Source organism: Haliotis cracherodii, unplaced genomic scaffold (genome assembly GCF_022045235.1).
Source record: "Haliotis cracherodii isolate W230 unplaced genomic scaffold, xgHalCrac1.p SCAF_18, whole genome shotgun sequence".
Lineage (NCBI taxonomy): Eukaryota > Metazoa > Mollusca > Gastropoda > Lepetellida > Haliotidae > Haliotis > Haliotis cracherodii.
Genome location: NW_027266273.1, coordinates 25,598,938 through 25,619,629, shown reverse-complemented (window position 1 = coordinate 25,619,629; position 20,692 = coordinate 25,598,938). Strand labels below are relative to the sequence as shown.

General features: G+C 40.7%; 26 non-coding genes across 26 annotated transcripts; all 26 read left to right on the top strand.

The window, feature by feature from the left end:
* The first annotated feature begins 396 nt into the window (after positions 1 to 396).
* On the top strand, positions 397 to 517 carry LOC139466314 (U5 spliceosomal RNA). Its single transcript, XR_011653362.1, has one exon. It is a non-coding gene; the product is annotated as a U5 spliceosomal RNA (small nuclear RNA).
* A 509-nt stretch (positions 518 to 1,026) lies between these two features.
* Positions 1,027 to 1,147, top strand: LOC139466313 (U5 spliceosomal RNA). Its single transcript, XR_011653361.1, has one exon. It is a non-coding gene; the product is annotated as a U5 spliceosomal RNA (small nuclear RNA).
* A 509-nt stretch (positions 1,148 to 1,656) lies between these two features.
* On the top strand, positions 1,657 to 1,777 carry LOC139466312 (U5 spliceosomal RNA). The gene has a single exon (XR_011653360.1). It is a non-coding gene; the product is annotated as a U5 spliceosomal RNA (small nuclear RNA).
* A 509-nt stretch (positions 1,778 to 2,286) lies between these two features.
* Positions 2,287 to 2,407, top strand: LOC139466311 (U5 spliceosomal RNA). The gene has a single exon (XR_011653359.1). It is a non-coding gene; the product is annotated as a U5 spliceosomal RNA (small nuclear RNA).
* Positions 2,408 to 2,917: 510 nt separating this feature from the next.
* LOC139466310 (U5 spliceosomal RNA) lies at positions 2,918 to 3,038 on the top strand. Its single transcript, XR_011653358.1, has one exon. It is a non-coding gene; the product is annotated as a U5 spliceosomal RNA (small nuclear RNA).
* Positions 3,039 to 3,547: 509 nt separating this feature from the next.
* LOC139466308 (U5 spliceosomal RNA) lies at positions 3,548 to 3,668 on the top strand. The gene has a single exon (XR_011653356.1). It is a non-coding gene; the product is annotated as a U5 spliceosomal RNA (small nuclear RNA).
* A 509-nt stretch (positions 3,669 to 4,177) lies between these two features.
* On the top strand, positions 4,178 to 4,298 carry LOC139466307 (U5 spliceosomal RNA). The gene has a single exon (XR_011653355.1). It is a non-coding gene; the product is annotated as a U5 spliceosomal RNA (small nuclear RNA).
* Positions 4,299 to 4,807: 509 nt separating this feature from the next.
* Positions 4,808 to 4,928, top strand: LOC139466306 (U5 spliceosomal RNA). Its single transcript, XR_011653354.1, has one exon. It is a non-coding gene; the product is annotated as a U5 spliceosomal RNA (small nuclear RNA).
* Positions 4,929 to 5,437: 509 nt separating this feature from the next.
* LOC139466305 (U5 spliceosomal RNA) lies at positions 5,438 to 5,558 on the top strand. Its single transcript, XR_011653353.1, has one exon. It is a non-coding gene; the product is annotated as a U5 spliceosomal RNA (small nuclear RNA).
* A 509-nt stretch (positions 5,559 to 6,067) lies between these two features.
* On the top strand, positions 6,068 to 6,188 carry LOC139466303 (U5 spliceosomal RNA). Its single transcript, XR_011653352.1, has one exon. It is a non-coding gene; the product is annotated as a U5 spliceosomal RNA (small nuclear RNA).
* A 509-nt stretch (positions 6,189 to 6,697) lies between these two features.
* On the top strand, positions 6,698 to 6,818 carry LOC139466302 (U5 spliceosomal RNA). Its single transcript, XR_011653351.1, has one exon. It is a non-coding gene; the product is annotated as a U5 spliceosomal RNA (small nuclear RNA).
* A 510-nt stretch (positions 6,819 to 7,328) lies between these two features.
* On the top strand, positions 7,329 to 7,449 carry LOC139466301 (U5 spliceosomal RNA). The gene has a single exon (XR_011653350.1). It is a non-coding gene; the product is annotated as a U5 spliceosomal RNA (small nuclear RNA).
* A 509-nt stretch (positions 7,450 to 7,958) lies between these two features.
* On the top strand, positions 7,959 to 8,079 carry LOC139466483 (U5 spliceosomal RNA). The gene has a single exon (XR_011653524.1). It is a non-coding gene; the product is annotated as a U5 spliceosomal RNA (small nuclear RNA).
* Positions 8,080 to 8,588: 509 nt separating this feature from the next.
* LOC139466300 (U5 spliceosomal RNA) lies at positions 8,589 to 8,709 on the top strand. The gene has a single exon (XR_011653349.1). It is a non-coding gene; the product is annotated as a U5 spliceosomal RNA (small nuclear RNA).
* Positions 8,710 to 9,218: 509 nt separating this feature from the next.
* LOC139466299 (U5 spliceosomal RNA) lies at positions 9,219 to 9,339 on the top strand. The gene has a single exon (XR_011653348.1). It is a non-coding gene; the product is annotated as a U5 spliceosomal RNA (small nuclear RNA).
* A 509-nt stretch (positions 9,340 to 9,848) lies between these two features.
* Positions 9,849 to 9,969, top strand: LOC139466298 (U5 spliceosomal RNA). The gene has a single exon (XR_011653347.1). It is a non-coding gene; the product is annotated as a U5 spliceosomal RNA (small nuclear RNA).
* A 509-nt stretch (positions 9,970 to 10,478) lies between these two features.
* LOC139466489 (U5 spliceosomal RNA) lies at positions 10,479 to 10,598 on the top strand. The gene has a single exon (XR_011653529.1). It is a non-coding gene; the product is annotated as a U5 spliceosomal RNA (small nuclear RNA).
* Positions 10,599 to 11,108: 510 nt separating this feature from the next.
* LOC139466296 (U5 spliceosomal RNA) lies at positions 11,109 to 11,229 on the top strand. Its single transcript, XR_011653345.1, has one exon. It is a non-coding gene; the product is annotated as a U5 spliceosomal RNA (small nuclear RNA).
* Positions 11,230 to 11,738: 509 nt separating this feature from the next.
* LOC139466295 (U5 spliceosomal RNA) lies at positions 11,739 to 11,859 on the top strand. The gene has a single exon (XR_011653344.1). It is a non-coding gene; the product is annotated as a U5 spliceosomal RNA (small nuclear RNA).
* Positions 11,860 to 16,672: 4,813 nt separating this feature from the next.
* On the top strand, positions 16,673 to 16,793 carry LOC139466294 (U5 spliceosomal RNA). Its single transcript, XR_011653343.1, has one exon. It is a non-coding gene; the product is annotated as a U5 spliceosomal RNA (small nuclear RNA).
* A 509-nt stretch (positions 16,794 to 17,302) lies between these two features.
* Positions 17,303 to 17,423, top strand: LOC139466293 (U5 spliceosomal RNA). The gene has a single exon (XR_011653342.1). It is a non-coding gene; the product is annotated as a U5 spliceosomal RNA (small nuclear RNA).
* A 509-nt stretch (positions 17,424 to 17,932) lies between these two features.
* On the top strand, positions 17,933 to 18,052 carry LOC139466541 (U5 spliceosomal RNA). Its single transcript, XR_011653579.1, has one exon. It is a non-coding gene; the product is annotated as a U5 spliceosomal RNA (small nuclear RNA).
* A 510-nt stretch (positions 18,053 to 18,562) lies between these two features.
* Positions 18,563 to 18,683, top strand: LOC139466453 (U5 spliceosomal RNA). Its single transcript, XR_011653494.1, has one exon. It is a non-coding gene; the product is annotated as a U5 spliceosomal RNA (small nuclear RNA).
* A 509-nt stretch (positions 18,684 to 19,192) lies between these two features.
* LOC139466292 (U5 spliceosomal RNA) lies at positions 19,193 to 19,313 on the top strand. The gene has a single exon (XR_011653341.1). It is a non-coding gene; the product is annotated as a U5 spliceosomal RNA (small nuclear RNA).
* Positions 19,314 to 19,823: 510 nt separating this feature from the next.
* On the top strand, positions 19,824 to 19,944 carry LOC139466291 (U5 spliceosomal RNA). The gene has a single exon (XR_011653340.1). It is a non-coding gene; the product is annotated as a U5 spliceosomal RNA (small nuclear RNA).
* A 509-nt stretch (positions 19,945 to 20,453) lies between these two features.
* On the top strand, positions 20,454 to 20,574 carry LOC139466290 (U5 spliceosomal RNA). Its single transcript, XR_011653339.1, has one exon. It is a non-coding gene; the product is annotated as a U5 spliceosomal RNA (small nuclear RNA).
* The last annotated feature ends 118 nt before the right edge of the window (positions 20,575 to 20,692 follow it).

Below are 20,692 nucleotides of genomic sequence, written 5' to 3'. Positions count from 1 at the left end.
GTTGTTTACAAGCTGAAGCCACCATCCCCTCATTGACCTTTCCTTTATTATGGGTGGGCACGACAATCGCTTGTTGGATTTGTATCTTGAGGGGTGCATTGACGTGAGCGTCGCTCACAATGATAGGCTAAGTAACACGATTAGTCCACGTTCAAAATGGCTGCCACACACACTGGATTGATCAAAGCCGACATTATTTTGACACGCCATGCTTGCATCAAGCGATCTCCGAGTTGAAGATGTTTACCAAATCATTTTTACAATTGTTTTATCACTGTTTATGTCACATAAAAAGCTTATATTGAACAGATGATTTAAATGACACGAGTCATGTCTTCGCACCTGCACGTGCTGAAATGATAAGGTGACTGGGGTGCAGACAGGAATCTGTAACATTAACTCTGGTTTCTCTTCATCCATTCGGATAAATCTTTCGCCTTTTACTAAAGATTTCCGTGGAGAGGAACATCACAATGAGTCTATAGACTAATTTATTACGCCCTGCATTGCCAGGGTCAACATTCCAAATAATAAAAATAGAACTCCAAGCACTTGCATCAAAGGGAGGTAACCACTTCTTGCTTCTGTCTTCTCTCCTCTTTTAATGTGGGGATATTGCAAATGTACAGCGTTGTTTACAAGCTGAAGCCACCATCCCCTCATTGACCTTTCCTTTATTATGGGTGGGCACGACAATCGCTTGTTGGATTTGTATCTTGAGGGGTGCATTGACGTGAGCGTCGCTCACAATGATAGGCTAAGTAACACGATTAGTCCACGTTCAAAATGGCTGCCACACACACTGGATTGATCAAAGCCGACATTATTTTGACACGCCATGCTTGCATCAAGCGATCTCCGAGTTGAAGATGTTTACCAAATCATTTTTACAATTGTTTTATCACTGTTTATGTCACATAAAAAGCTTATATTGAACAGGTGATTTAAATGACACGAGGCATGTCTTCGCACCTGCACGTGCTGAAATGATAAGGTGACTGGGGTGCAGACAGGTATCTGTAACATTAACTCTGGTTTCTCTTCATCCATTCGGATAAATCTTTCGCCTTTTACTAAAGATTTCCGTGGAGAGGAACATCACAATGAGTCTATAGACTAATTTATTACGCCCTGCATTGCCAGGGTCAACATTCCAAATAATAAAAATAGAACTCCAAGCACTTGCATCAAAGGGAGGTAACCACTTCTTGCTTCTGTCTTCTCTCCTCTTTTAATGTGGGGATATCGCAAATGTACAGCGTTGTTTACAAGCTGAAGCCACCATCCCCTCATTGACCTTTCCTTTATTATGGGTGGGCACAACAATCGCTTGTTGGATTTGTATCTTGAGGGGTGCATTGACGTGAGCGTCGCTCACAATGATAGGCTAAGTAACACGATTAGTCCACGTTCAAAATGGCTGCCACACACACTGGATTGATCAAAGCCGACATTATTTTGACACGCCATGCTTGCATCAAGCGATCTCCGAGTTGAAGATGTTTACCAAATCATTTTTACAATTGTTTTATCACTGTTTATGTCACATAAAAAGCTTATATTGAACAGATGATTTAAATGACACGAGTCATATCTTCACACCTGCACGTGCTGAAATGATAAGGTGACTGGGGTGCAGACAGGTATCTGTAACATTAACTCTGGTTTCTCTTCATCCATTCGGATAAATCTTTCGCCTTTTACTAAAGATTTCCGTGGAGAGGAACATCACAATGAGTCTATAGACTAATTTATTACGCCCTGCATTGCCAGGGTCAACATTCCAAATAATAAAAATAGAACTCCAAGCACTTGCATCAAAGGGAGGTAACCACTTCTTGCTTCTGTCTTCTCTCCTCTTTTAATGTGGGGATATTGCAAATGTACAGCGTTGTTTACAAGCTGAAGCCACCATCCCCTCATTGACCTTTCCTTTATTATGGGTGGGCACGACAATCGCTTGTTGGATTTGTATCTTGAGGGGTGCATTGACGTGAGCGTCGCTCACAATGATAGGCTAAGTAACATGATTAGTCCACATTCAAAATGGCTTCCACACACACTGGATTGATCAAAGCCGACATTATTTTGACACGCCATGCTTGCATCAAGCGATCTCCGAGTTGAAGATGTTTACCAAATCATTTTTACAATTGTTTTATCACTGTTTATGTCACATAAAAAGCTTATATTGAACAGATGATTTAAATGACACGAGGCATGTCTTCGCACCTGCACGTGCTGAAATGATAAGGTGACTGGGGTGCAGACAGGTATCTGTAACATTAACTCTGGTTTCTCTTCATCCATTCGGATAAATCTTTCGCCTTTTACTAAAGATTTCCGTGGAGAGGAACATCACAATGAGTCTATAGACTAATTTATTACGCCCTGCATTGCCAGGGTCAACATTCCAAATAATAAAAATAGAACTCCAAGCACTTGCATCAAAGGGAGGTAACCACTTCTTGCTTCTGTCTTCTCTCCTCTTTTAATGTGGGGATATTGCAAATGTACAGCGTTGTTTACAAGCTGAAGCCACCATCCCCTCATTGACCTTTCCTTTATTATGGGTGGGCACGAGAATCGCTTGTTGGATTTGTATCTTGAGGGGTGCATTGACGTGAGCGTCGCTCACAATGATAGGCTAAGTAACACGATTAGTCCACGTTCAAAATGACTTCCACACTCATTGGATTGATCAAAGCCGACATTATTTTGACACGCCATGCTTGCATCAATCGATCTCCAAGTTGAAGATGTTTACCAAATCATTTTTTACAATTGTTTTATCACTGTTTATGTCACATAAAAAGCTTATATTGAACAGATGATTTAAATGACACGAGTCATGTCTTCGCACCTGCACGTGCTGAAATGATAAGGTGACTGGGGTGCAGACAGGAATCTGTAACATTAACTCTGGTTTCTCTTCATCCATTCGGATAAATCTTTCGCCTTTTACTAAAGATTTCCGTGGAGAGGAACATCACAATGAGTCTATAGACTAATTTATTACGCCCTGCATTGCCAGGGTCAACATTCCAAATAATAAAAATAGAACTCCAAGCACTTGCATCAAAGGGAGGTAACCACTTCTTGCTTCTGTCTTCTCTCCTCTTTTAATGTGGGGATATTGCAAATGTACAGCGTTGTTTACAAGCTGAAGCCACCATCCCCTCATTGACCTTTCCTTTATTATGGGTGGGCACGACAATCGCTTGTTGGATTTGTATCTTGAGGGGTGCATTGACGTGAGCGTCGCTCACAATGATAGGCTAAGTAACACGATTAGTCCACGTTCAAAATGGCTGCCACACACACTGGATTGATCAAAGCCGACATTATTTTGACACGCCATGCTTGCATCAAGCGATCTCCGAGTTGAAGATGTTTACCAAATCATTTTTACAATTGTTTTATCACTGTTTATGTCACATAAAAAGCTTATATTGAACAGGTGATTTAAATGACACGAGGCATGTCTTCGCACCTGCACGTGCTGAAATGATAAGGTGACTGGGGTGCAGACAGGTATCTGTAACATTAACTCTGGTTTCTCTTCATCCATTCGGATAAATCTTTCGCCTTTTACTAAAGATTTCCGTGGAGAGGAACATCACAATGAGTCTATAGACTAATTTATTACGCCCTGCATTGCCAGGGTCAACATTCCAAATAATAAAAATAGAACTCCAAGCACTTGCATCAAAGGGAGGTAACCACTTCTTGCTTCTGTCTTCTCTCCTCTTTTAATGTGGGGATATCGCAAATGTACAGCGTTGTTTACAAGCTGAAGCCACCATCCCCTCATTGACCTTTCCTTTATTATGGGTGGGCACGACAATCGCTTGTTGGATTTGTATCTTGAGGGGTGCATTGACGTGAGCGTCGCTCACAATGATAGGCTAAGTAACACGATTAGTCCACGTTCAAAATGGCTGCCACACACACTGGATTGATCAAAGCCGACATTATTTTGACACGCCATGCTTGCATCAAGCGATCTCCGAGTTGAAGATGTTTACCAAATCATTTTTACAATTGTTTTATCACTGTTTATGTCACATAAAAAGCTTATATTGAACAGATGATTTAAATGACACGAGTCATATCTTCGCACCTGCACGTGCTGAAATGATAAGGTGACTGGGGTGCAGACAGGTATCTGTAACATTAACTCTGGTTTCTCTTCATCCATTCGGATAAATCTTTCGCCTTTTACTAAAGATTTCCGTGGAGAGGAACATCACAATGAGTCTATAGACTAATTTATTACGCCCTGCATTGCCAGGGTCAACATTCCAAATAATAAAAATAGAACTCCAAGCACTTGCATCAAAGGGAGGTAACCACTTCTTGCTTCTGTCTTCTCTCCTCTTTTAATGTGGGGATATTGCAAATGTACAGCGTTGTTTACAAGCTGAAGCCACCATCCCCTCATTGACCTTTCCTTTATTATGGGTGGGCACGACAATCGCTTGTTGGATTTGTATCTTGAGGGGTGCATTGACGTGAGCGTCGCTCACAATGATAGGCTAAGTAACATGATTAGTCCACGTTCAAAATGGCTTCCACACACACTGGATTGATCAAAGCCGACATTATTTTGACACGCCATGCTTGCATCAAGCGATCTCCGAGTTGAAGATGTTTACCAAATCATTTTTACAATTGTTTTATCACTGTTTATGTCACATAAAAAGCTTATATTGAACAGATGATTTAAATGACACGAGGCATGTCTTCGCACCTGCACGTGCTGAAATGATAAGGTGACTGGGGTGCAGACAGGTATCTGTAACATTAACTCTGGTTTCTCTTCATCCATTCGGATAAATCTTTCGCCTTTTACTAAAGATTTCCGTGGAGAGGAACATCACAATGAGTCTATAGACTAATTTATTACGCCCTGCATTGCCAGGGTCAACATTCCAAATAATAAAAATAGAACTCCAAGCACTTGCATCAAAGGGAGGTAACCACTTCTTGCTTCTGTCTTCTCTCCTCTTTTAATGTGGGGATATTGCAAATGTACAGCGTTGTTTACAAGCTGAAGCCACCATCCCCTCATTGACCTTTCCTTTATTATGGGTGGGCACGACAATCGCTTGTTGGATTTGTATCTTGAGGGGTGCATTGACGTGAGCGTCGCTCACAATGATAGGCTAAGTAACACGATTAGTCCACGTTCAAAATGGCTGCCACACACACTGGATTGATCAAAGCCGACATTATTTTGACACGCCATGCTTGCATCAAGCGATCTCCGAGTTGAAGATGTTTACCAAATCATTTTTACAATTGTTTTATCACTGTTTATGTCACATAAAAAGCTTATATTGAACAGATGATTTAAATGACACGAGTCATATCTTCGCACCTGCACGTGCTGAAATGATAAGGTGACTGGGGTGCAGACAGGTATCTGTAACATTAACTCTGGTTTCTCTTCATCCATTCGGATAAATCTTTCGCCTTTTACTAAAGATTTCCGTGGAGAGGAACATCACAATGAGTCTATAGACTAATTTATTACGCCCTGCATTGCCAGGGTCAACATTCCAAATAATAAAAATAGAACTCCAAGCACTTGCATCAAAGGGAGGTAACCACTTCTTGCTTCTGTCTTCTCTCCTCTTTTAATGTGGGGATATTGCAAATGTACAGCGTTGTTTACAAGCTGAAGCCACCATCCCCTCATTGACCTTTCCTTTATTATGGGTGGGCACGACAATCGCTTGTTGGATTTGTATCTTGAGGGGTGCATTGACGTGAGCGTCGCTCACAATGATAGGCTAAGTAACATGATTAGTCCACGTTCAAAATGGCTTCCACACACACTGGATTGATCAAAGCCGACATTATTTTGACACGCCATGCTTGCATCAAGCGATCTCCGAGTTGAAGATGTTTACCAAATCATTTTTACAATTGTTTTATCACTGTTTATGTCACATAAAAAGCTTATATTGAACAGATGATTTAAATGACACGAGTCATGTCTTCGCACCTGCACGTGCTGAAATGATAAGGTGACTGGGGTGCAGACAGGTATCTGTAACATTAACTCTGGTTTCTCTTCATCCATTCGGATAAATCTTTCGCCTTTTACTAAAGATTTCCGTGGAGAGGAACATCACAATGAGTCTATAGACTAATTTATTACGCCCTGCATTGCCAGGGTCAACATTCCAAATAATAAAAATAGAACTCCAAGCACTTGCATCAAAGGGAGGTAACCACTTCTTGCTTCTGTCTTCTCTCCTCTTTTAATGTGGGGATATTGCAAATGTACAGCGTTGTTTACAAGCTGAAGCCACCATCCCCTCATTGACCTTTCCTTTATTATGGGTGGGCACGACAATCGCTTGTTGGATTTGTATCTTGAGGGGTGCATTGACGTGAGCGTCGCTCACAATGATAGGCTAAGTAACAAGATTAGTCCACGTTCAAAATGGCTGCCACACACACTGGATTGATCAAAGCCGACATTATTTTGACACGCCATGCTTGCATCAAGCGATCTCCGAGTTGAAGATGTTTACCAAATCATTTTTACAATTGTTTTATCACTGTTTATGTCACATAAAAAGCTTATATTGAACAGATGATTTAAATGACACGAGTCATGTCTTCGCACCTGCACGTGCTGAAATGATAAGGTGACTGGGGTGCAGACAGGTATCTGTAACATTAACTCTGGTTTCTCTTCATCCATTCGGATAAATCTTTCGCCTTTTACTAAAGATTTCCGTGGAGAGGAACATCACAATGAGTCTATAGACTAATTTATTACGCCCTGCATTGCCAGGGTCAACATTCCAAATAATAAAAATAGAACTCCAAGCACTTGCATCAAAGGGAGGTAACCACTTCTTGCTTCTGTCTTCTCTCCTCTTTTAATGTGGGGATATTGCAAATGTACAGCGTTGTTTACAAGCTGAAGCCACCATCCCCTCATTGACCTTTCCTTTATTATGGGTGGGCACGAGAATCGCTTGTTGGATTTGTATCTTGAGGGGTGCATTGACGTGAGCGTCGCTCACAATGATAGGCTAAGTAACACGATTAGTCCACGTTCAAAATGACTTCCACACTCACTGGATTGATCAAAGCCGACATTATTTTGACACGCCATGCTTGCATCAATCGATCTCCAAGTTGAAGATGTTTACCAACTCATTTTTTACAATTGTTTTATCACTGTTTATGTCACATAAAAAGCTTATATTGAACAGATGATTTAAATGACACGAGTCATGTCTTCGCACCTGCACGTGCTGAAATGATAAGGTGACTGGGGTGCAGACAGGTATCTGTAACATTAACTCTGGTTTCTCTTCATCCATTCGGATAAATCTTTCGCCTTTTACTAAAGATTTCCGTGGAGAGGAACATCACAATGAGTCTATAGACTAATTTATTACGCCCTGCATTGCCAGGGTCAACATTCCAAATAATAAAAATAGAACTCCAAGCACTTGCATCAAAGGGAGGTAACCACTTCTTGCTTCTGTCTTCTCTCCTCTTTTAATGTGGGGATATTGCAAATGTACAGCGTTGTTTACAAGCTGAAGCCACCATCCCCTCATTGACCTTTCCTTTATTATGGGTGGGCACGACAATCGCTTGTTGGATTTGTATCTTGAGGGGTGCATTGACGTGAGCGTCGCTCACAATGATAGGCTAAGTAACACGATTAGTCCACGTTCAAAATGGCTGCCACACACACTGGATTGATCAAAGCCGACATTATTTTGACACGCCATGCTTGCATCAAGCGATCTCCGAGTTGAAGATGTTTACCAAATCATTTTTACAATTGTTTTATCACTGTTTATGTCACATAAAAAGCTTATATTGAACAGATGATTTAAATGACACGAGGCATGTCTTCGCACCTGCACGTGCTGAAATGATAAGGTGACTGGGGTGCAGACAGGTATCTGTAACATTGATTCTGGTTTCTCTTCATCCATTCGGATAAATCTTTCGCCTTTTACTAAAGATTTCCGTGGAGAGGAACATCACAATGAGTCTATAGACTAATTTATTACGCCCTGCATTGCCAGGGTCAACATTCCAAATAATAAAAATAGAACTCCAAGCACTTGCATCAAAGGGAGGTAACCACTTCTTGCTTCTGTCTTCTCTCCTCTTTTAATGTGGGGATATTGCAAATGTACAGCGTTGTTTACAAGCTGAAGCCACCATCCCCTCATTGACCTTTCCTTTATTATGGGTGGGCACGAGAATCGCTTGTTGGATTTGTATCTTGAGGGGTGCTTTGACGTGAGCGTCGCTCACAATGATAGGCTAAGTAACATGATTAGTCCACGTTCAAAATGGCTTCCACACACACTGGATTGATCAAAGCCGACATTATTTTGACACGCCATGCTTGCATCAAGCGATCTCCGAGTTGAAGATGTTTACCAAATCATTTTTACAATTGTTTTATCACTGTTTATGTCACATAAAAAGCTTATATTGAACAGATGATTTAAATGACACGAGTCATGTCTTCGCACCTGCACGTGCTGAAATGATAAGGTGACTGGGGTGCAGACAGGTATCTGTAACATTAACTCTGGTTTCTCTTCATCCATTCGGATAAATCTTTCGCCTTTTACTAAAGATTTCCGTGGAGAGGAACATCACAATGAGTCTATAGACTAATTTATTACGCCCTGCATTGCCAGGGTCAACATTCCAAATAATAAAAATAGAACTCCAAGCACTTGCATCAAAGGGAGGTAACCACTTCTTGCTTCTGTCTTCTCTCCTCTTTTAATGTTGGGATATTGCAAATGTACAGCGTTGTTTACAAGCTGAAGCCACCATCCCCTCATTGACCTTTCCTTTATTATGGGTGGGCACGACAATCGCTTGTTGGATTTGTATCTTGAGGGGTGCATTGACGTGAGCGTCGCTCACAATGATAGGCTAAGTAACACGATTAGTCCACGTTCAAAATGGCTGCCACACACACTGGATTGATCAAAGCCGACATTATTTTGACACGCCATGCTTGCATCAAGCGATCTCCGAGTTGAAGATGTTTACCAAATCATTTTTACAATAGTTTTATCACTGTTTATGTCACATAAAAAGCTTATATTGAACAGATGATTTAAATGACACGAGTCATGTCTTCGCACCTGCACGTGCTGAAATGATAAGGTGACTGGGGTGCAGACAGGAATCTGTAACATTAACTCTGGTTTCTCTTCATCCATTCGGATAAATCTTTCGCCTTTTACTAAAGATTTCCGTGGAGAGGAACATCACAATGAGTCTATAGACTAATTTATTACGCCCTGCATTGCCAGGGTCAACATTCCAAATAATAAAAATAGAACTCCAAGCACTTGCATCAAAGGGAGGTAACCACTTCTTGCTTCTGTCTTCTCTCCTCTTTTAATGTGGGGATATTGCAAATGTACAGCGTTGTTTACAAGCTGAAGCCACCATCCCCTCATTGACCTTTCCTTTATTATGGGTTGGCACGAGAATCGCTTGTTGGATTTGTATCTTGAGGGGTGCATTGACGTGAGCGTCGCTCACAATGATAGGCTAAGTAACACGATTAGTCCACGTTCAAAATGGCTTCCACACACACTGGATTGATCAAAGCCGACATTATTTTGACACGCCATGCTTGCATCAAGCGATCTCCGAGTTGAAGATGTTTACCAAATCATTTTTACAATTGTTTTATCACTGTTTATGTCACATAAAAAGCTTATATTGAACAGATGATTTAAATGACACGAGTCATGTCTTCGCACCTGCACGTGCTGAAATGATAAGGTGACTGGGGTGCAGACAGGAATCTGTAACATTAACTCTGGTTTCTCTTCATCCATTCGGATAAATCTTTCGCCTTTTACTAAAGATTTCCGTGGAGAGGAACATCACAATGAGTCTATAGACTAATTTATTACGCCCTGCATTGCCAGGGTCAACATTCCAAATAATAAAAATAGAACTCCAAGCACTTGCATCAAAGGGAGGTAACCACTTCTTGCTTCTGTCTTCTCTCCTCTTTTAATGTGGGGATATTGCAAATGTACAGCGTTGTTTACAAGCTGAAGCCACCATCCCCTCATTGACCTTTCCTTTATTATGGGTGGGCACGACAATCGCTTGTTGGATTTGTATCTTGAGGGGTGCATTGACGTGAGCGTCGCTCACAATGATAGGCTAAGTAACACGATTAGTCCACGTTCAAAATGGCTGCCACACACACTGGATTGATCAAAGCCGACATTATTTTGACACGCCATGCTTGCATCAAGCGATCTCCGAGTTGAAGATGTTTACCAAATCATTTTTACAATAGTTTTATCACTGTTTATGTCACATAAAAAGCTTATATTGAACAGATGATTTAAATGACACGAGTCATGTCTTCGCACCTGCACGTGCTGAAATGATAAGGTGACTGGGGTGCAGACAGGAATCTGTAACATTAACTCTGGTTTCTCTTCATCCATTCGGATAAATCTTTCGCCTTTTACTAAAGATTTCCGTGGAGAGGAACATCACAATGAGTCTATAGACTAATATATTACGCCCTGCATTGCCAGGGTCAACATTCCAAATAATAAAAATAGAACTCCAAGCACTTGCATCAAAGGGAGGTAACCACTTCTTGCTTCTGTCTTCTCTCCTCTTTTAATGTGGGGATATTGCAAACGTACAGCGTTGTTTACAAGCTGAAGCCACCATCCCCTCATTGACCTTTCCTTTATTATGGGTGCGCACGAGAATCGCTTGTTGGATTTGTATCTTGAGGGGTGCATTGACGTGAGCGTCGCTCACAATGATAGGCTAAGTAACACGATTAGTCCACGTTCAAAATGGCTGCCACACACACTGGATTGATCAAAGCCGACATTATTTTGACACGCCATGCTTGCATCAAGCGATCTCCGAGTTGAAGATGTTTACCAAATCATTTTTACAATTGTTTTATCACTGTTTATGTCACATAAAAAGCTTATATTGAACAGATGATTTAAATGACACGAGTCATGTCTTCGCACCTGCACGTGCTGAAATGATAAGGTGACTGGGGTGCAGACAGGAATCTGTAACATTAACTCTGGTTTCTCTTCATCCATTCGGATAAATCTTTCGCCTTTTACTAAAGATTTCCGTGGAGAGGAACATCACAATGAGTCTATAGACTAATTTATTACGCCCTGCATTGCCAGGGTCAACATTCCAAATAATAAAAATAGAACTCCAAGCACTTGCATCAAAGGGAGGTAACCACTTCTTGCTTCTGTCTTCTCTCCTCTTTTAATGTTGGGATATTGCAAATGTACAGCGTTGTTTACAAGCTGAAGCCACCATCCCCTCATTGACCTTTCCTTTATTATGGGTGGGCACGACAATCGCTTGTTGGATTTGTATCTTGAGGGGTGCATTGACGTGAGCGTCGCTCACAATGATAGGCTAAGTAACACGATTAGTCCACGTTCAAAATGGCTGCCACACACACTGGATTGATCAAAGCCGACATTATTTTGACACGCCATGCTTGCATCAAGCGATCTCCGAGTTGAAGATGTTTACCAAATCATTTTTACAATTGTTTTATCACTGTTTATGTCACATAAAAAGCTTATATTGAACAGATGATTTAAATGACACGAGTCATGTCTTCGCACCTGCACGTGCTGAAATGATAAGGTGACTGGGGTGCAGACAGGAATCTGTAACATTAACTCTGGTTTCTCTTCATCCATTCGGATAAATCTTTCGCCTTTTACTAAAGATTTCCGTGGAGAGGAACATCACAATGAGTCTATAGACTAATTTATTACGCCCTGCATTGCCAGGGTCAACATTCCAAATAATAAAAATAGAACTCCAAGCACTTGCATCAAAGGGAGGTAACCACTTCTTGCTTCTGTCTTCTCTCCTCTTTTAATGTGGGGATATTGCAAATGTACAGCGTTGTTTACAAGCTGAAGCCACCATCCCCTCATTGACGTTTCCTTTATTATGGGTGCGCACGACTTACTTACTTTTTTACTTTGGAGATTTAACGTGCGCTTTCCGACTGATGCGTATTTCGCACACGGGCCCGGCCAGGCCATTTAATGTGTTTCCGAAAGGGGCTAGGGTGGTCTGTGCAACCCAAGAGGGGGCTTTAGGGGTTGCTTATATAGAATTTGGGAATTTCGAGATTTGGAATAGATGCTGATGGGGTTGGGGAGGAGAACTAAGGGAGCTGGGTATGGTGGATGATTGTTTGTTTATGTGATTTTGATTTGGTAGGTTATTATGGTTTTAGATGCGTTTTATTAGTTCTGTTTTTATTAAGAATACGCCTAAGGCCTTGAAGTTTTCTAGTTTATTTTGTGGGTTTAGTATTGCTTCTAGAGTGAGAGCCTTGTTTAGATTGAGGGTGGTTTGTAATGCGGTTCGATGTGTTAGGTAGTGTGTGCAGTGGATGAGTGCGTGTTCTGGGGTTTCTGGTTGTTTGCAGTGTGGGCAGTTACCTGTAGTGTGTTTTTTAAATTTTTTTAGGTGGTTATTTAGGTTGGTGTGTCCTGTTTGGAGTTTAGTGATTACTCTGTCGATTTTTTTGGATGGATGGAGAATTTTTGGTTTGGTTAGTGGTTTGCTGAGCACTCTTTTGATTTTGCTATTTGAGTTTAGATATAGGTTATGCCATTTTTTTGTGATTTTTTGTTTGTTTACACTTTTAATTTCTGATTTTGAGATGGGTAAGTTTAAGCTTATTTCTGGGATTTTAAGGGATAGTTTAGCTGCTTTATCGGCGTTTTCATTACCGTATATTCCTACGTGGGCGGGTATCCACAAGAAGGTTATTTGTTTGCCTGCTTTTGTTAGGTCGTTGGAGCTTTTAAGTATTTGATTTATTAATTTAGGTCGGTTTTTGGTATTTTTGTTTTGGAGGGCTTGTAGTCCACTTAGGGAGTCAGTAAGTATTAGGATTTTTTGGTTGTTTTTGGATTCTTGATTGTGGAGGGCTGAGGCCATGCCCATTAGTTCTGCCGTGAATATTGATTGGTTATTTGGGAGTCGGAAGGATTGTGTGGTTTTAGTTGGTTGTGTGGTATGGACTCCGAAACCCGTGTGTTTGGAGGTCGGATCTGAGGATCCGTCCGTGTAAATGTGACACCAATTTGGCCAATTTTTGTGTATGTATGCTAGTGTGGTAGTTTTAGCTATGTTTGGGTCGGTTTGTTTATTTATTTGGCTAGCTAGTGTTGTGTCTATTTTGGGTATTTTAAGTTTAGGGGTGAAGATATTTGATTGTTTGCAGTTTTGTTTAAGATTTTTAATTTGGTGTTCATTTAGGTAGTTTGTTATTCTTTGGGATATTGGGGTAAGTAAGGGGTGTTTACGAGCTAGAGCTTGGTTTTTAGGGCTGATGTTTTGGTTTATTAAGTTTTGGATGAGAGGGTTTGATTGGGACGCGGCCCAGAAATTTAAGCTTAGCTGTTCCCTGCGTAGACTTAGTGGCATTTCTCCTGTTAAGGCCTGAAGTGAGGTGTAGGAGGTGCCATGTTGGGTGCGTGTAATGAGTTTGAGAGCCTGATATTGTATTGAGTCAAGTTTTTTGGATAGAGAGTTGTTTAGGGTGTTGTATATGGCGCAGCCGTAGTCTAGTTTTGATCTAATTAGGGATATGTAGAGAGAGAGGAGAGTATCTTTGGAGGCTCCCCAGTTAGAGCCAGTTAGGCATCTTAGGGTGTTTAGGTCTTTACTGCATTTAGTTGTTAGGTTTTGGATGTGAGCATCCCAGGTGAGATGTTCATCGAAAATAAGTCCTAAGAATTTGGTTTGTTTTTGAAATTTGATTGTTTGGTTGTTTAGCTGGAGGATTGGGGAGGCGGGTTTCATGTTTTTATGTTTGAATACTATTCCTGTTGTTTTTTCTGAGTTAAGGGAGAAGCCCCATTTGTCAGCCCATTGTTGTATTTTATTAAGAGATTTTTGGAGTAGATTTGTGGCCATTTTCATGCTTTTAGTGCGGATCCAGATGGCTCCATCATCCGCGAATTTTGATGTGTTTACTTTAGGGGATAGACCCTCGAATAGATCGTTTATCATTATATTGAAGAGGGTGGGGCTGAGGATACTGCCCTGTGGAGTGCCATTTTCTAGGGGACATTGGTCCGATAGAGTTTGGTCTATACACACGGTTATTTTACGATTGTTTAGGAAGTCCTGGATGTAGTTTATTATCTGACCTTTGAGTCCTATTTTTTTAAGTTTTTGTATTAGCCCATCGTGCCATACCATGTCGAAAGCTTTAGAGAAGTCTAAGAAGATGCCTGTGGTATATTGTTTATTTAGTTGTCCTGTCTTAATATCTTGTTCTAGTCGGGCGAGGTTATCTAGGGTTGAGCGGCCAGGAGTGAAACCGCTTTGATCTGGGTTTATGGTGTTATTTTGGGTTAAGTAATGTTGTAATCTATTTTTAGCCATTGATTCCATTACTTTACATAAGTTTGAAGTTAGGGATATTGGTCTATATGAGTTAGCTTGATTAGCTGGTTTATTAGGTTTAGGGATTGGTATGACTAGGGCCTGTTTCCAGGGAGTAGGAACCTGTCCGTTTAGGTAGATGAGATTGTATAGTTTGAGTAGTGCCTGGAGCAGTTTTAGGGGGAGTTTTTTAATTATTTGGTAAGAGGTTAGGTCTAATCCTGGGGCTGTGCCCTTTTTCCTGTTTTGGATTACGTAGAGGAGCTCCTCCATTGTGTAGGGTTGATTTATTTCTAGATTGTTATTGTTTGGTTCTTTTGTGGGTTTGTTTTCTGTTTTAAGTTTATCTTGGAATTTTTGGCTGAAGTTGCTGTTACTGCTAACGGCCGAAAAGTGGTTGGCGAGATTATTTGCTTTTTGGGCGGGGTTGGTTGAGTTGTTAATGTTAGGGGTTTTTTTATGTCGTTTTAAGCCTCTAATGGCGTGGATTTTGCGCCAGACCGTTCTGGCATCTGTACGGTTATTTATACCTTCGCAGAATTTTTTCCAGTCTCTACTTTTGGCTATTTGGACTAGTTTTTGAACCTGGTGGTTTAGTTCGTGGGCTATGTTTAAATATTTGTAGTCGCGTTTTGCTTTATTGAAGGCTGATTTACGTTTTCGTCTAGTCTGTTCTATTTCCTCATTCCACCATGGTACCGTCGGTTTGCCTGTCTTAGATACTTTGAAGGGGATGGAGGTTTTGGCTGCGTTTATTATATAGTCTGTTAGGTTTTTACAATAGGTTTCTGGATCATTATTTTCTATTTCGTTTAAGTTAGCTTCGTTGCAGATATCTTGGAATTGGTCCCAGTTAGCTTTGTTGTAATGGAATTTTGGTTCTTGGTTTTCTGTTTGGATTGGTACGTTTGTATTTCCTATGGTTATGTTTATGGGGAAGTGGTCGCTACCTAGCGGGACGTCGTGCACTTCCCATTGAGTGCTTTGGGCTAGATCTGCGGTGCATATGGTTAGGTCGATAGCCGACATTTTTTGGTTTATCTTATCGTACCTCGTGGGTTGGTTGCTATTAAGGAGTACTAGGTCGTTTGTTTCTATCCATTCGGAGATTAATTTGCCATGATTATCTATTTTATCATCTATGCTCCATGTAGGATGGTGAGCGTTAAAGTCTCCTAGGAATATAGTAGATTTATCGCTTATTTTGAGTAGTTTGTTTAGATCCTCAGGTTGGACTTTTTGTTCCGCCCAGTGGTAAATATTTATGATGTTTATGTTTCGGTTATTTAATGTGATTTTAATGCCGTTGGCTTCTAGGTTTGGCGTGTCTATTTTTATTTCTTCGTAATTTATATCTTCCCTGATAAATATGATTAGTCCTCCTGCGGCTCTTCTTGTTTTCGGTTTAGCTCTGTCAGTTCTAACTGAGTTGTAGTTAGGTAGTGTGAATTTCGATTTTTTTGAGAATTTGGTTTCCTGTATACAAGCAATGTGAGGGCCTTTATTTAGTTTAAATTTAGTTTTTAGTTCATGGCCGTGGGAGGTGAGTCCGTTGGCGTTCCACTGAAAAATATTTAGTCCTTCGAATATTGGGTTCGGGTGATTGGTGATTTAGTTTTTAGTTTTTATTTTATTCGGTGAGTTCTTTTAGATGGAGGTTAAAGAGGAAGAAGGGAAGATCGGTTAATTTTAGATTGAAAGCTACTTTGTGGAAGGATTCCATACTAGCTTTTGGTGAGTTTTGACTATGCATATATGCTAGGAGTAAGGTGAGGTTATTTAGGTTTGGGGTGTTGGCTGGTTGGGAAGTTTCGTTTGTTTTAGTTGGAGTAGTGTCTATTGTTTTTTATGCGCACGAGAATCGCTTGTTGGATTTGTATCTTGAGGGGTGCATTGACGTGAGCGTCGCTCACAATGATAGGCTAAGTAACATGATTAGTCCACGTTCAAAATGGCTTCCACACACACTGGATTGATCAAAGCCGACATTATTTTGACACGCCATGCTTGCATCAAGCGATCTCCGAGTTGAAGATGTTTACCAAATCATTTTTACAATTGTTTTATCACTGTTTATGTCACATAAAAAGCTTATATTGAACAGATGATTTAAATGACACGAGTCATGTCTTCGCACCTGCACGTGCTGAAATGATAAGGTGACTGGGGTGCAGACAGGTATCTGTAACATTAACTCTGGTTTCTCTTCATCCATTCGGATAAATCTTTCGCCTTTTACTAAAGATTTCCGTGGAGAGGAACATCACAATGAGTCTATAGACTAATTTATTACGCCCTGCATTGCCAGGGTCAACATTCCAAATAATAAAAATAGAACTCCAAGCACTTGCATCAAAGGGAGGTAACCACTTCTTGCTTCTGTCTTCTCTCCTCTTTTAATGTGGGGATATTGCAAATGTACAGCGTTGTTTACAAGCTGAAGCCACCATCCCCTCATTGACCTTTCCTTTATTATGGGTGCGCACGAGAATCGCTTGTTGGATTTGTATCTTGAGGGGTGCATTGACGTGAGCGTCGCTCACAATGATAGGCTAAGTAACACGATTAGTCCACGTTCAAAATGGCTGCCACACACACTGGATTGATCAAAGCCGACATTATTTTGACACGCCATGCTTGCATCAAGCGATCTCCGAGTTGAAGATGTTTACCAAATCATTTTTACAATTGTTTTATCACTGTTTATGTCACATAAAAAGCTTATATTGAACAGATGATTTAAATGACACGAGTCATGTCTTCGCACCTGCACGTGCTGAAATGATAAGGTGACTGGGGTGCAGACAGGTATCTGTAACATTAACTCTGGTTTCTCTTCATCCATTCGGATAAATCTTTCGCCTTTTACTAAAGATTTCCGTGGAGAGGAACATCACAATGAGTCTATAGACTAATTTATTACGCCCTGCATTGCCAGGGTCAACATTCCAAATAATAAAAATAGAACTCCAAGCACTTGCATCAAAGGGAGGTAACCACTTCTTGCTTCTGTCTTCTCTCCTCTTTTAATGTTGGGATATTGCAAATGTACAGCGTTGTTTACAAGCTGAAGCCACCATCCCCTCATTGACCTTTCCTTTATTATCGGTGGGCACGACAATCGCTTGTTGGATTTGTATCTTGAGGGGTGCATTGACGTGAGCGTCGCTCACAATGATAGGCTAAGTAACATGATTAGTCCACGTTCAAAATGGCTTCCACACACACTGGATTGATGAAAGCCGACATTATTTTGACACGCCATGCTTGCATCAAGCGATCTCCGAGTTGAAGATGTTTACCAAATCATTTTTACAATTGTTTTATCACTGTTTATGTCACATAAAAAGCTTATATTGAACAGATGATTTAAATGACACGAGTCATGTCTTCGCACCTGCACGTGCTGAAATGATAAGGTGACTGGGGTGCAGACAGGTATCTGTAACATTAACTCTGGTTTCTCTTCATCCATTCGGATAAATCTTTCGCCTTTTACTAAAGATTTCCGTGGAGAGGAACATCACAATTAGTCTATAGACTAATTAATTACGCCCTGCATTGCCAGGGTCAACATTCCAAATAATAAAAATAGAACTCCAAGCACTTGCATCAAAGGGAGGTAACCACTTCTTGCTTCTGTCTTCTCTCCTCTTTTAATGTGGGGATATTGCAAATGTACAGCGTTGTTTACAAGCTGAAGCCACCATCCCCTCATTGACCTTTCCTTTATTATGGGTGCGCACGAGAATCGCTTGTTGGATTTGTATCTTGAGGGGTGCATTGACGTGAGCGTCGCTCACAATGATAGGCTAAGTAACATGATTAGTCCACGTTCAAAATGGCTTCCACACACACTGGATTGATCAAAGCCGACATTATTTTGACACGCCATGCTTGCATCAAGCGATCTCCGAGTTGAAGATGTTTACCAAATCATTTTTACAATTGTTTTATCACTGTTTATGTCACATAAAAAGCTTATATTGAACAGATGATTTAAATGACACGAGTCATGTCTTCGCACCTGCACGTGCTGAAATGATAAGGTGACTGGGGTGCAGACAGGTATCTGTAACATTAACTCTGGTTTCTCTTCATCCATTCGGATAAATCTTTCGCCTTTTACTAAAGATTTCCGTGGAGAGGAACATCACAATGAGTCTATAGACTAATTAATTACACCCTGCATTGCCAGGGTCAACATTCCAATTAATAAAAATAGAACTCCAAGCACTTGCATCAAAGGGAGGTAACCACTTCTTGCTTCTGTCTTCTCTCCTCTTTTAATGTGGGGATATTGCAAATGTACAGCGTTGTTTACAAGCTGAAGCCACCATCCCCTCATTGACGTTTCCTTTATTATGGGTGCGCACGAGAATCGCTTGTTGGATTTGTATCTTGAGGGGTGCATTGACGTGAGCGTCGCTCACAATGATAGGCTAAGTAACATGATTAGTCCACGTTCAAAATGGCTGCCACACTCACTGGATTGATCAAAGCCGACATTATTTTGACACGCCATGCTTGCATCAAGCGATCTCCGAGTTGAAGATGTTTACCAAATCATTTTTACAATTGTTTTATCACTGTTTATGTCACATAAAAAGCTTATATTGAACAGATGATTTAAATGACACGAGTCATGTCTTCGCACCTGCACGTGCTGAAATGATAAGGTGACTGGGGTGCAGACAGGAATCTGTAACATTAACTCTGGTTTCTCTTCATCCATTCGGATAAATCTTTCGCCTTTTACTAAAGATTTCCGTGGAGAGGAACATCACAATGAGTCTATAGACTAATTTATTACGCCCTGCATTGCCAGGGTCAACATTCCAAATAATAAAAATAGAACTCCAAGCACTTGCATCAAAGGGAGGTAACCACTTCTTGCTTCTGTCTTCTCTCCTCTTTTAATGTGGGGGATATTGCAAATGTACAGCGTTGTTTACAAGCTGAAGCCACCATCCCCTCATTGACCTTTCCTTTATTATGGGTGCGCACGTGAATCGCTTGTTGGATTTGTATCTTGAGGGGTGCATTGACGTGAGCGTCGCTCACAATGATAGGCTAAGTAACATGATTAGTCCACGTTCAAAATGGCTTCCACACACACTGGATTGATGAAAGCCGACATTATTTTGACACGCCATGCTTGCATCAAGCGATCTCCGAGTTGAAGATGTTTACCAAATCATTTTTACAATTGTTTTATCACTGTTTATGTCACATAAAAAGCTTATATTGAACAGATGATTTAAATGACACGAGTCATGTCTTCGCACCTGCACGTGCTGAAATGATAAGGTGACTGGGGTGCAGACAGGTATCTGTAACATTAACTCTGGTTTCTCTTCATCCATTCGGATAAATCTTTCGCCTTTTACTAAAGATTTCCGTGGAGAGGAACATCACAATGAGTCTATAGACTAATTTATTACGCCCTGCATTGCCAGGGTCAACATTCCAAATAATAAAAATAGAACTCCAAGCACTTGCATCAAAGGGAGCTAACCACTTCTTGCTTCTGTCTTCTCTCCTCTTTTAATGTGGGGATATTGCAAATGTACAGCGTTGTTTACAAGCTGAAGCCACCATCCCCTCATTGACCTTTTCTTTATTATGGGTGGGCACGACAATCGCTTGTTGGATTTGTATCTTGAGGGGTGCATTGACGTGAGCGTCGCTCACAATGATAGGCTAAGTAACACGATTAGTCCACGTTCAAAATGGCTGCCACACACACTGGATTGATCAAAGCCGACATTATTTTGACACGCCATGCTTGCATCAAGCGATCTCCGAGTTGAAGATGTTTACCAAATCATTTTTACAATTGTTTTATCACTGTTTATGTCACATAAAAAGCTTATATTGAACAGATGATTTAAATGACACGAGTCATGTCTTCGCACCTGCACGTGCTGAAATGATAAGGTGACTGGGGTGCAGACAGGTATCTGTAACATTAACTCTGGTTTCTCTTCATCCATTCGGATAAATCTTTCGCCTTTTACTAAAGATTTCCGTGGAGAGGAACATCACAATGAGTCTATAGACTAATTTATTACGCCCTGCATTGCCAGGGTCAACATTCCAAATAATAAAAATAGAACTCCAAGCACTTGCATCAAAGGGAGGTAACCACTTCTTGCTTCTGTCTTCTCTCCTCTTTTAATGTGGGGATATTGCAAATGTACAGCGTTGT